Source organism: Gossypium hirsutum, chromosome D11, assembly GCF_007990345.1.
Source record: "Gossypium hirsutum isolate 1008001.06 chromosome D11, Gossypium_hirsutum_v2.1, whole genome shotgun sequence".
NCBI lineage: Eukaryota > Viridiplantae > Streptophyta > Magnoliopsida > Malvales > Malvaceae > Gossypium > Gossypium hirsutum.
The window spans coordinates 44,673,722-44,686,747 of record NC_053447.1 but is presented as its reverse complement, the minus strand read 5'-3'; positions in this window follow the sequence as shown (position 1 = coordinate 44,686,747).

Here is a 13,026-nt window from a genome sequence, read left to right as displayed (position 1 = left end):
TAAGATTTGGTCAGTCGATTTTATTATTTACTTAATTTAAGAAAAAATGACTAAATTATAAAAGTTATAAAATCTAGTCCTAATTGAATTGTAATGATTTGTTGGCTTAATTATCAAATGAAAGAGGACTTATGTAGTAATTAAATAAAAATAAAACTAAAGAATAATAAAAATAAAATTTGCATCAAATTCTCTAAGGTTCATCCATTGAAAACTAAGAGGAAAATCACCATTTTTGGAGCTCTAAGTTCGACCATCACCAATCTCTTGCATGTAAGCTCGTTTTAAACTCATTTTTTTGTAATTTTTATGTTTTTGAGATTGTTGCAACTAAGTCCAGTTAACTCGTAGCTTTATTTTTAAACTATTAAGGATTTCAGATTTTGCCATTGATGATTCTTAGTTATTCTTGATGTTAAATAGTGCAATTGTAGTCTTAGTTGTTGATTAAGATTATTTTGTAAAGTGATTTTTGTTAGTTTTTAGTTAAAGGATAAATTTGATAAAATATTAAAATTTAAATAGAAATTTTGTGAATTGTGAATAATTAGGGGTTGTACTATTTTAGAAAGAAATTCGACTAGCATTGGAAATTGTTGTAATTTTAATAAATTTGAAATTTTGGGTTTAGTGACTAAATTGTGAAAAATGTAAAAGTTTAGGAAAAATGTGTAAATAATGAAACTTAAGGGTCTCATGCATTGAAATTAGTTTGAAATGCATGTGAATTTAATAAATTTAATTTAATTCATATAAAGATCAAGAACCGAGTAAAAGTGACAATAATTGAGGAAAGGGGAAAATTGCGGGGTAGTCCCTATGTATTAACCAAAAGTGGATTTGATAAAGAATGAGGCGGATGAAAGCGAAAGCGTGTCATAAAGTTTGTCAAAGTCACGGATTTGACTTAGGACTCTATACGTTCAGAAAGAAACTTGGATTTTGGCACAACTTGAAACGAAATTGAATCCAAGTCAGATAAAACAATTAAAATAAATAAAATAAATCAAAGATTAGAATAATAAGGAAACAAATAAAGAAGAATAATGGAATAGATAGAACGTGGCATGTAGAAGTCTTAAGAAGCCTTGGAAACACGAATAATCCACAACCCCCTTCAAGCACATCTAATTTCCCCTCCAAGAAAGAAAACTTGGCAAGAAAAAGTTTGAAAATATTTTTAAAAATCTTCTAAAAGAAACTCAAGAGAAATTCTTAAAAAGAAAACTCAAAAGAGAAGTTGAATAGTAATAAATTGAATGAATTGTGTACAATGCAAAAGTCTATTGTAACAAGGAATATGCACAGGTGTACAAAGTCATTTAAGTAATAAGTAAGTAAAAATGAGTTATTGTCTCCATAGGGTTAATAATAATTAATAAAAACAATAAAATAATGAATTCTTTTTTGTTCATTGTATTTTTTGTAGTCTTTTTTATATTCTTTATTCTTTTGTCAACTCTCAACATTTATATTCAAAATATACAATCATATTGACAATAGTCTATCGAACAAATATAATTCTATCATAGATAAATAGATCCATTTATCCTCATTTGGCACTTCACTTCATTCAAATAATGGGTTCTTTCTTTGAATTTGTTGTGATACAATAAGTTTTTTTTATTGTAATTGTATTGAAACAAAAAAAATGGATAACAATGGAATGAATAAGATGGGAGGCGGTCCACAAATTTTCACTTATTCTATTTCTATTTCTATGGTTTTATCTGAGAATTGCATATCTTTTTTTATTCCAATTTTCCTCATTTTGTGTTTTTGATTGCCTAATTCAATTCCATTTTTTATTCTGATTGTATCTACATATTCTAATTTTTATATGCTTAACCGATTAATTGCAAAAATTATAATTAACAATTTGATGTAAAAACTCAATAATTTTGGATAGTTATGATTCAATTAACTAAATGCAAAGAGTGATCCCTAATGCAATTTTAATCTAAATGCAATTTACCTAAATGTATGATGAATGACTTTAGCAACAAAAAGAATAACATTATATGGGCTAGGATAATTATATTAATCAATTCAATTTACTTTATCATGCTGAATAATGTTCGGAAATATTTCCATGGCAACTCGATCTTTCATGAGTTTGGAAACCAAATTAAGTCCTTTTGGAGTCCTTTACTTAGTTAAATATGCATTGTACTGATCATATTAACTAAGGGTTTGTTAGTATTTATGCGAGGGCATAGGGACATTTATGTTTGCAACAATTTAATAACATAAACCTCAAAACTATGCAAGATAATAGAGCTACCTAAAGATATTATGAACCTCAACTTAGTCAGGTTTAATGATCTAAATTGAGCAGTGCACTTTTCAATTACGTGTCAACTAGCCATCGTCTGGTTAGGATCGCTTAGCTAATCTGAGTGCATTAAATCATGTACAAATGAAATGCATCATGATATTAATTGAAAACATGATTGATTGAGGCCTAGACATATTAAACATGATGAAAATAAATCTTATTTAATTAACATAATCATCCTAGCAAATAGGATTTAAAATATCATCGTTGACGTCAAAAACAAAAAACTCAAAGCAAACATAATTAAGATAAATAACAAAAGGAAAGAGTAAATGCTATTCAGTTCAGTAACGTTTCGAATCTCTTCTGACTGATGCTCCTCCATTCTGTTTGGTGCTTCTTTCGCTAAGGAGTTCTTAAGGTGGCCGCCCAAAGAATGCTTTTGACAAAGCTTATGTTGGCTAAAGGATGGAAATAGAAATGGGCAGCTATGCAAGGGGAAGGAAAAGGGAAATGAAATATAGAGAAAGTGCTGATGAGGGAAGATAAATAAGTTATAAAGGATTAGGGATGATTTGGTCAGTGATAGGGGCATGGTATTTAAAGGCATAAGGGGTAGAGTTTGCTAAAAATAGAATTTAAATTTCTTCAATATCTCTCACATATGACTGACCACAATTCATGGAAAAGGGGATCACTTAGTCTCCTCATTTTAATTCAAACCAAGGCCATTAATAGCCATAGGGTGGATAGTTTCAACAGCAAAGTTGTTGGGCTGATTTTTTATTTTTTCCAACTGTAAGGACCTTCAATTAAATACCCAAAGCTTGCTTTTGGGCAGCCATCTGCTTGTGTTGAAACTGGGCTTTAATTCCCCCTTGTTGGATGGTTTCTCAATCCAATAATTTAACAAACATGTCCATCTTTTAGCACATCTTTTATTAGGTAAAATTATCAATCTCCTGACCCAATTTGCATGGTCTTGCCATCCACATGAATTGATTTGTGCATGTCCATCTTTCATTCACATTAATCACATCTTCAATGGTCCTCTTACATAGTGAAAAATCTCATATTAATAAATTAACATGAAATAATATAAAATATGTACAAAAATCATGTAATTAAGCACAATTTCACATACTTTATAAATACATGCTCAATATTAGTAATTAAGTAAAATTCACTTATTTTAATAACAATTACTCAAGATGAACATATTTATTAAGTAAAAAGGTGGTAAAATTATATAAGAAAACCTATATAATTTTGAGTTTACACACCCCTAAACTTAAACCATTGCTCGTCCAAAGTAATGTTCATGCACAACACAACTTTGCTATGGTAATTTTGCAAAAAATGAATAAAGCAGCATCAATCTTCATACATAATCATGCATCAATGAAACCATGCTCAAAAATACTTTTTATTGATAACTAGCTCGAATGCAAATATTATTTCCAAACTTTGTACTAAGTACATCATAATATCAACATGAATCATAGTTTGTATGCGTTTTCAAAGTCATATATAACATTCACCAATCAATATGCTTTCACATCAACTAAACATAGCAATCCCAAGGTTTAATTAGCGGTCTTCATAAGTTAAGCTTAGTAATTCCTCTCTACTAATGTGGTCGATATAATCATCAAATGAATAGTTCTTTTATTAGGTTGTAATAGGGCTAAGCTAAAGGCAAGGATAAAGAGAAGTGAATTTTGAGGTTCAATCTTAACCCTAACTTGTCTTGGATCTTTCTGTGTCACAACCTTCATACAATTGGGTTTTTGGAACCCCTCAAACTTATTTCAAACTTATGCTCAACTTTTATTTTTTTAGACTTTGAGCAAACTTTGCTCTTTATTTTTTAGAATTTGAGCAATCTTTTATTTTCTCTTATTTTTTCCAGAATTTTAGCAAACTTTTCTTTGTTCTTTAGTCATTTTCTTTTTTCATTTTTTTAAACATGGGAAGAGCATGTACATCTTTTCATATTTTTCTACAAACTTTGATCACCAAGACAAATTTAGTTAAGATAGGTGCAAAAAAATGGGATAAAATAAAAAATGTAACCTCCCAAACTCGACCTAGACTTTATGGCTAGATTGAGAAGGATACATTAGCCACTAAAATGGCTAAGCTAACTTAGCTTACGTTACTTTTGAAGACCTTAAATAAACTCATTTTAGAGAAAATCGTAGTTGTACTTTGAGTTAGCTTAAAAGCATTCATTGATAAGGATGAGTATACTTAGGATTCCTTTTATTCTGGATAGTGTTGTTTTAGACAAATCATTTGCTTGTCGCTCTTCTTTTGAAAAAACTCAATGTTGGAAACTTAGTTGCCTTATTGATTTGTTTTTCAAAAATGGTTCCTTTGCAATGTAGTGGAAACTAGGGAACAATATCAAATTTTACTTAGGCCAGATATCATGCATTATCTGGTTATTATGCTTGAGTAATCCATGCATGCAAAAATCCCCAAAAGAAAAGCTACCAAGCCACAGATCAGAAATAGTTAAAACTTACAAACCAAAACCAATAGACTTAATAATACTTATTAAGAATAGTTTGAGGTCCAAGGTGATTCTCTGAATGTTGAGTCTGATCCTAGTTTCAAGGTTCACCTAAAAAGTTAACCACTATTAGGGGTAAGCTTATGAAAAGCTTAGTGTGAGTCGGACAATTATTCAAATGGACATAAATATCAAATATAGTAAAACATATTTGCATTAAAAGAAGAACACAGGACCATCATAGGAATTTTATATGATTACATAGCCATTATCAATATCTATGTCAAACGGTGTATGAGCATGAGTAATCATTCATTCGAGTAACAATCATTAATTTTGATACCATTCAATACAACAAAATACAATATGTAGAATAAATCAATAACATTCAAATATGTTGTGCACATGATGCAATGCAAAAAGGTTCCTACTCATACCATCCGCTACACACCATGAGTTCCCTAGAATCCGTCATCCTAAATCCAAAACATTATGGGCTTAAGCCTGTTGTGGTTAAAACCACCAATAACAATATGCAAAAAATTTTACCAGTAAAAATGCAGACAAGCTGCCAGTAAAAAATGCGATAAATTGTCATTCCCCTCGGTACTCCATGTGTAGTGCACTGACTACAAATATTGCAGACTTAATATACCACCAGTACTCCACGGAACTCCTTCGTCAACCACAAAATCCCAACCCAATGCATATGCAATATGTCACACAATCTCATACATAATCATATCTCAATAATCACATACTTTCAGTAAATGGAATAATGTTCTAAACTTTCAAATTACCATTGTGCTGGTATCAATCAATATCGTTCAATTCCGCATACTTTACAGATTTTCACTGTACATAAATAGAAGCCCTTTCAACACACAATATAACAAGTATCTCATGCATTTAAATCATACATAAGCTTAATATCTCAACACATTATATCATTCAGTCAAACATTCTCATATCTCATATCTCAAATCTGCAATTACAAACTCAATCAAACATTCATACTAGCAATTTTGCCAACATGTCAATCTTTTAAGGCTCGAAACATACATGGTTCAGCCACTCACAAAATCAATAATTTGGCTATTAAGCCAATCCAATCCGCAAGCTAAATAGTCAAATATAACATGATATTTAACATTTTCAGATAATTTTATTAGTTTAGGATCCACACCTTATTTTTCACTTCCTCGCAGCACACTAGCGAATCTTACAATTTCCTTAAACAAACCTAAACAAAAATTCAGTATAAATTCAATCAATTCATCTATAAAGCAACCCTTAAACACCCACTTATGGCTTTCAACCAATCGTCAAAATTACTACTATTTTACGAATCCAAACTAGTTAGATTCTTTACATTGTATCAATGCAAACTGTATGTACAATCGCTCTTCGCCTTTATGGATGATTTGGGGCATTTGGGTCAACACCTAATTCAATAATATACTAGAAAATTAGTAGCTAATTAATGATTAAATTCCTTCATTTAATCAATTTATAAACTTTACCTAACAACTATGTCGAAATAACAAACTAGTTATCCTTAATTGCACTTACGCTTCACGATTTGTGGGATCCACTTGGCTAATTGATTAAGAACGTCTCTCCCTAATTAACATGTGATTAAATGCTGATTAGGAGGGATCAAGAAAAAATTTAATGCTAGAAAAATATAGGCAATACCCAAGAAACAAAATAGCCCCCTTTCATGTACATAGGCACATGCACCACCACGAATGGTGGCAAAACTTGAGGTTGAATTTTAAAACGGTTTGAGATCTCATTAAAATTTTGAAAAGTAACTTTGAAATAACTTAAAATCCCTAAAATTCTACATCTGGAAATTTTTGTTTTCATTTGACAATATTAATCAACAAATTGAAGAGAGAAGAGATCTTACCCAAGCTAGTTGAGAGAAACATCAATGACACTTTCTTGGCAATGTTCGGGATATATCTTAGCGTTTAAGATTTTAGATTTGGGGCTGATTTAGATGAGGATAAATCACAGAAATAGAGTAAAGGAGATGGTGCACAATCTTGATGCAAAAAGAAGAAGAAAGAGATGGTGAAATGGGAGGTGTAGGTGACAACAACAATGGGAGGAAGAAAGAAAATTGAAGAGAAAAGAGGAGAGGAAGAGGGTGAACGGCTAGGGTAGGAAAAATTTGAATTAAAGGATAAAAATACAATAAAAAGTTGTATATATACTTACGGTTCAAGGGTATGGATGGCGCACACATTAAAAAAATAAGGGATTTTGCAAAATTTAATTATTTTGCAAGGGAAAGGATTCGAACTTGTGACCTCATTTAATTTCCATGCTTTCTTATATTTCTTTTAACTATTAGGATTTTTCCTCATTCTTAAAATAATTTTGCAATATTTATTTTAAAAAACAAGGCATGTCATATACTATGATTTAAGGCAAAATTTGCAAAATAATAAAAATGATGCGAGAGAAAGGATTTGAACTTAGGTTTCAAGAAACGTTTCACTAACACTTAACCAACAAACCAATACCTCATTTATTTCCTAAAAATGCATAGATAATCTCAAAAATTAAGGCATGACCACTCTCTCTCGATTCACAAACCCGATTCTACTAACCCTTGATTTTTGGGATGTTTCAAAAAAGATGATAATACAGCTTGAAGGTACTTTGGAATAAACAAGCTAATAAGCTAAAAAAATTAAGTTTCAAGGGTTAAATTAATAAGGTCAGCTTGAAAGGCTCAAATGATCCAAAAAAGTGTGCCTTTATCATATTAGATTTTTATACCTCCTAGGATTTCACCTCAAGAAAGTTACTAAGTAAATTCTAAAGACTTAAACCTTCATACATGTCTATTTCTAAATAAATCAAATTTTCATGGAAAATACTACATAAGACTAAAGATCATACAAGCATTCAATCACTCAAGATAACATACGAATCACTTAGATAAAATCAGAAGTCAAGCTTGCATTTGAACATACGTATGAACAAAAATTATTTTTGAACATTCATTTATTTTAGCATACTTAAGTAAAAAGATTGAAACATACTTTAAAAATTCATGTGAAATGCCTTATTAAAAATTCAGGCGAAATGCCTTACCCCTCATTTAAAAAGAAGCAATGTCCTCATTGTGAAAACAAAGTAATGAATGAAAACTGAACACCAAGTAGGATTGCAAGAAAACAAAGGTGAGTCATAAAAGCTGCTTAAGTATCAGGTCTTTCTCCACAATCCAATCCTAGACATGTTCATTCCCAGTACCAAATCACTTTATTTTTTTCTATTGAAGAGGTGTTAAGCTTATATTATTCATGCTTTCTATGTTATTATATGAAAGCAAAATTCTAACTAAGAAATAAAAAAGTAAACACCTAAAAATAAATAAAAACTAAAGACAATAAATTCCCTTTTTATTTATTTGACTTATCCTTCTCGTCTTCATCGTTTGATGTTTCATCTTCGCTTGCATTCTCATCTTCCTTCCATGGCTCAAAGATATAATCTGGGAACTCAGGAACAAAATTGTTAGAGATGTTTTTAAAAGTATTTCTTACAAAATCATCTTTAATCTTTGCATATTTCCAATAAGCATATTGATGGTTATGCATAAATTTCATCATGTCCATCATAATTGACAATCTGAGTTCTTCAGAGTACTTGAAGAACTGGGCATTGGAATAGTCAACTTAGGATCAACACTTGGTTCAACTAGCTCATCAGCATTTTACTCCTCTCTTGGTTCAGAGGCTTCCGGTTCCTTTCTTGATTCATGATTATTTGTTTCTTCCTCAAATTCTACTTCTTCTATCTTAGTAACTGAGTTAGCTTCCGTTTCAGACTTGTTCGATGACTCATCAGTGTCTGGTTCTGTTGGTTCACTCGATTCCATTGGGTTTAGCTCATGGAAATTCTCCACTAACCTTTCAAGATCATTAGTTGTGATGCAACCTTGAACATATGGACCCTTTAGGTTTTCTTTTGTTTTAACATAGGCCCTTAAGCAAAATGAAGTTATAAATGGTGGGAAATAAGCACTCTCGTTCTTTTTTCTAGCACAATCATGGATCTCCTCAAGAATAATCTTCCCAACATTGATAGACTTTTCTATCATAATTGCATACAAGAAAAGTATTCGCTCCATCGATATGGTAGAACTATGTGAGATAGGCATGAAACTATATCGAACAAAGTAAAACCATACCTTAGCCAATGACTTTAGATATTTCCTTCGACAAGAATGACTACCATACTTTCTTATAATCCATTGGGATCCTGGCAAAGTATTCATCTTCTTCAACATCAGGTAAGTTAAACAAATCATTCATGGACTTAAAAGTAAGGGATACCTTCTTCTTGCGAACAAGAACATTAGTAGCATCTGGCTTAGTCAAATTCGCATAGAACTCTTGAACTAACTCCTTTTCGGGAAATGATCATACATCGCAAAAATAATTCCAATTGAGAGCATCAATTGTCTTTCGAATTGGCAAAGGCACAACCATCTTATCATTGCTTTCTAAGTTGAAACCTTTTTCTGGCATCATAGGTTTATTCTTGAAGATTGAATCAAACATTTATTTCACCTCCTCATCTTGAATAGCAATGGGATTTTCAGTACAGGTCTTGGAAGATCAAGCTCTTTTACGAGACATGGTAATTTTTCCCAAAAATAGGCAAATTTTCGGTAATAGGAAGAGAAGAAAAGTCTGAAATGTTTGAAGCAAGGGAATTTCAGGGCGCTCGACTTGCAACAGTAATAGGCTTGCAGTGGCGCAAAGCTTGCGACGGTGGGATCTGCAATGATAGGAGTGCAGTGGCGATAAGATTACTCCGACATGAAGCTTGTAGTGACAAGACTAGGGTTTTGCGACAAGGAAAGGATTTTTGAGGAAAGCTTTTGGGATTTAGGCCAACGACTAAGAGGAAAAAGAATGAGTGGTTAGGATTTAAGCTAATTGCTTGAAGTGTTGTGAAAATTATGGTGGTAGAAAGGGGTTTATATTGTGGTGAATTAGGGAAAATTTGTAGCAATATTTTAGCTGCTTTAAATGACTTAGGTGGTGAGTAAAGATGGAGGGAAAAACTGGTGGAAAAATTAAGGTTCTAGGGAACCCTTATGGAAGACAATAATGGGTAAATTTCTCCTCTTTACTGTTCAAGCCTTAAGCCCAAATTGTATTTACAAACTAGACTGCTTAAAAATAAATAAACTGATTAGTACTTGGGCTAATGTGACCCCCCTTGTTAAACATAAACAAATTAAATAAAAATAAAAAGTAAAGATAAAAATGAAAATGAAAAATAAAACTAGAAATAGAAATAGAAATTTTCTTCTAAAAAAATTGCATTAAATTAATTCCCAGGAAAGGTTGGAGGGGTCACAACGGTCCCGCTTAAGTTCCAATCTCCTTAGATAGAATTAATAAAATATACTAATTTAAGAAAATAATTTCTAACTTTTTATTAAAAAGTAGGTTTATGAAAAATTAAGGATTTAATAATTTGAACAAGGTTTTAATTCGTTCAACTTCACCATCCCAATAATGCTTGAGACATTGACCATTAACTTTAAACATACCTCCATGGTTGTCGTACAATTCTACAGCTCCATATGGATAAACTTTATGGATGATATAAGGTCCTTTCCATCGGAACTTAAGTTTTCCAGGAGATAACCTAGCATTGAATTAAACAACACTTTCTGCTCTTCTTTGAATTCATGAGGTTGTACACGACTATCATGCCATCTCCTATATTTTTCTTTACACATCTTGGTATTCTCGTATGAAAATAACCTCAACTTTTCAAACTTATCAAGTTGTAACATCCGTCTTTGACTGACTTGCTTAAGATCCAAATTCAATTGCTTAAAAGCCCAGTGAGCTTTATTCTCCAATTCAAGCGGCAAATGTCATGCCTTTCCAAAAACTAACCGATAGGGAGCCATTCCTAACGGCATCTTAAAAGCAGTTTGATAGGGCCATAATGCATTATCGAGCCTTCGAGACTAATCTGTTCTGTTAGGGCGCACCACCTTTTCAAGAATACCTTTGATTTCTCGATTCACCATTTCAACTTGCCCATTTGACTGTGGGTGATAGGCAGTGGCAATCTTATGCTTCACATGATTCTTTTCATGCAACCACTTAAGCCACTTATTTACAAAGCGAGTTCTTTCATCGCTAATTATAGCTCTAGGAGTCCCAAACCATGTAAATACGTGCTTATGTAGGAATCGCATGACTAACTTAGCATCATTCGTTGGGTATGCCTCGTCTTCAACCCACTTGGATACATAATGCACAACTACTAAAATATATTTATTACCATAGGAAGAAGGAAATGAGCCTAGGAAATCAATGCCCCATACTTCGAACAGTTCAACCTCTAGCATGTTTGTCAAGGGCATCTCGTTCCTCCTTGATATGTTTCTAGTTCATTGGCATCGATCGTAGTTTTTAACATATATGCATAAGCATCTTTAAACACTATAGGCCAAAAGAATCTAGCTTCTAAAATATTCGTTGTTTTGTGGGAACCACAAAAATGTCCCCCACTCAGAGATGAATGGCAATGGTACAAAATATCATCAATCTCACTTACGGCCACGCACTTCTTGATTATGTTGTCTTCATATAGTTTAAACAAAAATGAATCTTCCTAGAAATAGTACTGACTTTCATGAAGGAATTTCTTCCTTTGTTGGTATGTCATTTCTCAAGAAATTATTCCACATGCTAAATAATTGGAAAAATCAGAAAACCAAGGTGTTTCATAGATTTGACTTCCCTCAAAGATATGCTCGTTAGGAAAATTCTCATTAATTGGAACAAGCAAAGAAGTTACCTCATTTTGTTCCAACCTCGACAGATGATTAGCTATTTGATTTTCAACACCTTTTCTGTCTTAGATCTCAAGGTCAAATTCTTGGAGTAAGAGTATCCATTGAATTAGCCTTAGTTTAGCATCTTTCTTCATGAGTAAATACTTAATAACCACATAATTGGTAAACACTGTAACTTTGGTACCTATAAGATATGAACGGAACTTGTGAAAAGAAAAAACTATCACAAAAAGTTTCTTTTCAGTTACCATATAATTAATTTGGGCTCTTGTCAAAGTTCTACTTGCATAGCAGATAGGGTGAAACACTTTGTTCATTCTTTGACCCATCACAACTCCAACAATAGAATTGCTTGCATCATACATCAACTCAAAAGGTGAGTTCCAATCAGGTGAAATAATTATTGGGGTTGAGATTAACTGATTTTTCAATTTCTCAAAAGCTTATGAACATGTTTTGTTAAAATAAAAAACAATCCTTAATAAATCATTAATAAATCTACAATAAAAACTGGCATGGCCTAAGAAATTTCTAACTCCTTTCACACTAACTAGGGGTGGTAATATTTCACTTATGTTGACCTTTTCTTTATCCACTTCAATTCAATTCTTGGAAATCTTTTGTCCTAAGACAATTCCCTCCTAAACCACAAAGTGGCATTTCTCCCAGTTAAGGACAAGATTCGTATCCTTACATCTTTTAAGTGCCTTTTCCAAATTACTTAAACAAACATCATAAGTGTTACCAAAAATAGAAAAATCATCCATGAAAACCTCAACAAACTTTTCAATCATATCAGTGAAAATTGCCATCATACATTGCTGAAATGTGGTAGGTATATTACATAAGTCGAAAGGCATTCACCTAAAAGCAAATGTACCATGTGGATTAGTAAAAGTAGTTCTATGTTGTTCTTTTGGGGCTACAACTATTTGGTTGTATCCCAAATATCCTTTTAAAAAGTAATAAAATTCATTACCTTCCAATCGATCTAACATTTCATTCATAAAAGGCAATGGAAAGTGATCCTTATGAGTAGCTTTGTTCAACTTTCTGTAGTTAATATAGATTCTCTAACCCATAGCAGTTCTCGTCGGGATTAACTCGTTTCATTTATTTTTGACAATCGTGATCCCACCTTTCTTTTGTAGGCATTGTATCGGACTTGCCCAAGAACTATTTGAGATGGGGTAAATAATTCCCGAATCTAACCATTTGATCATCTCCTTCCGTACTACTTCTTTCATGATATAGGTTTAAGTCTCATTTGCCCATCAATTTTACCTTTTTGACCTTCCTCTGAAATAATTATATGCATATAGAAGGAAGGGCTTATACCTCAAATGTTAGCTATGGTCTAACCAATTGCCT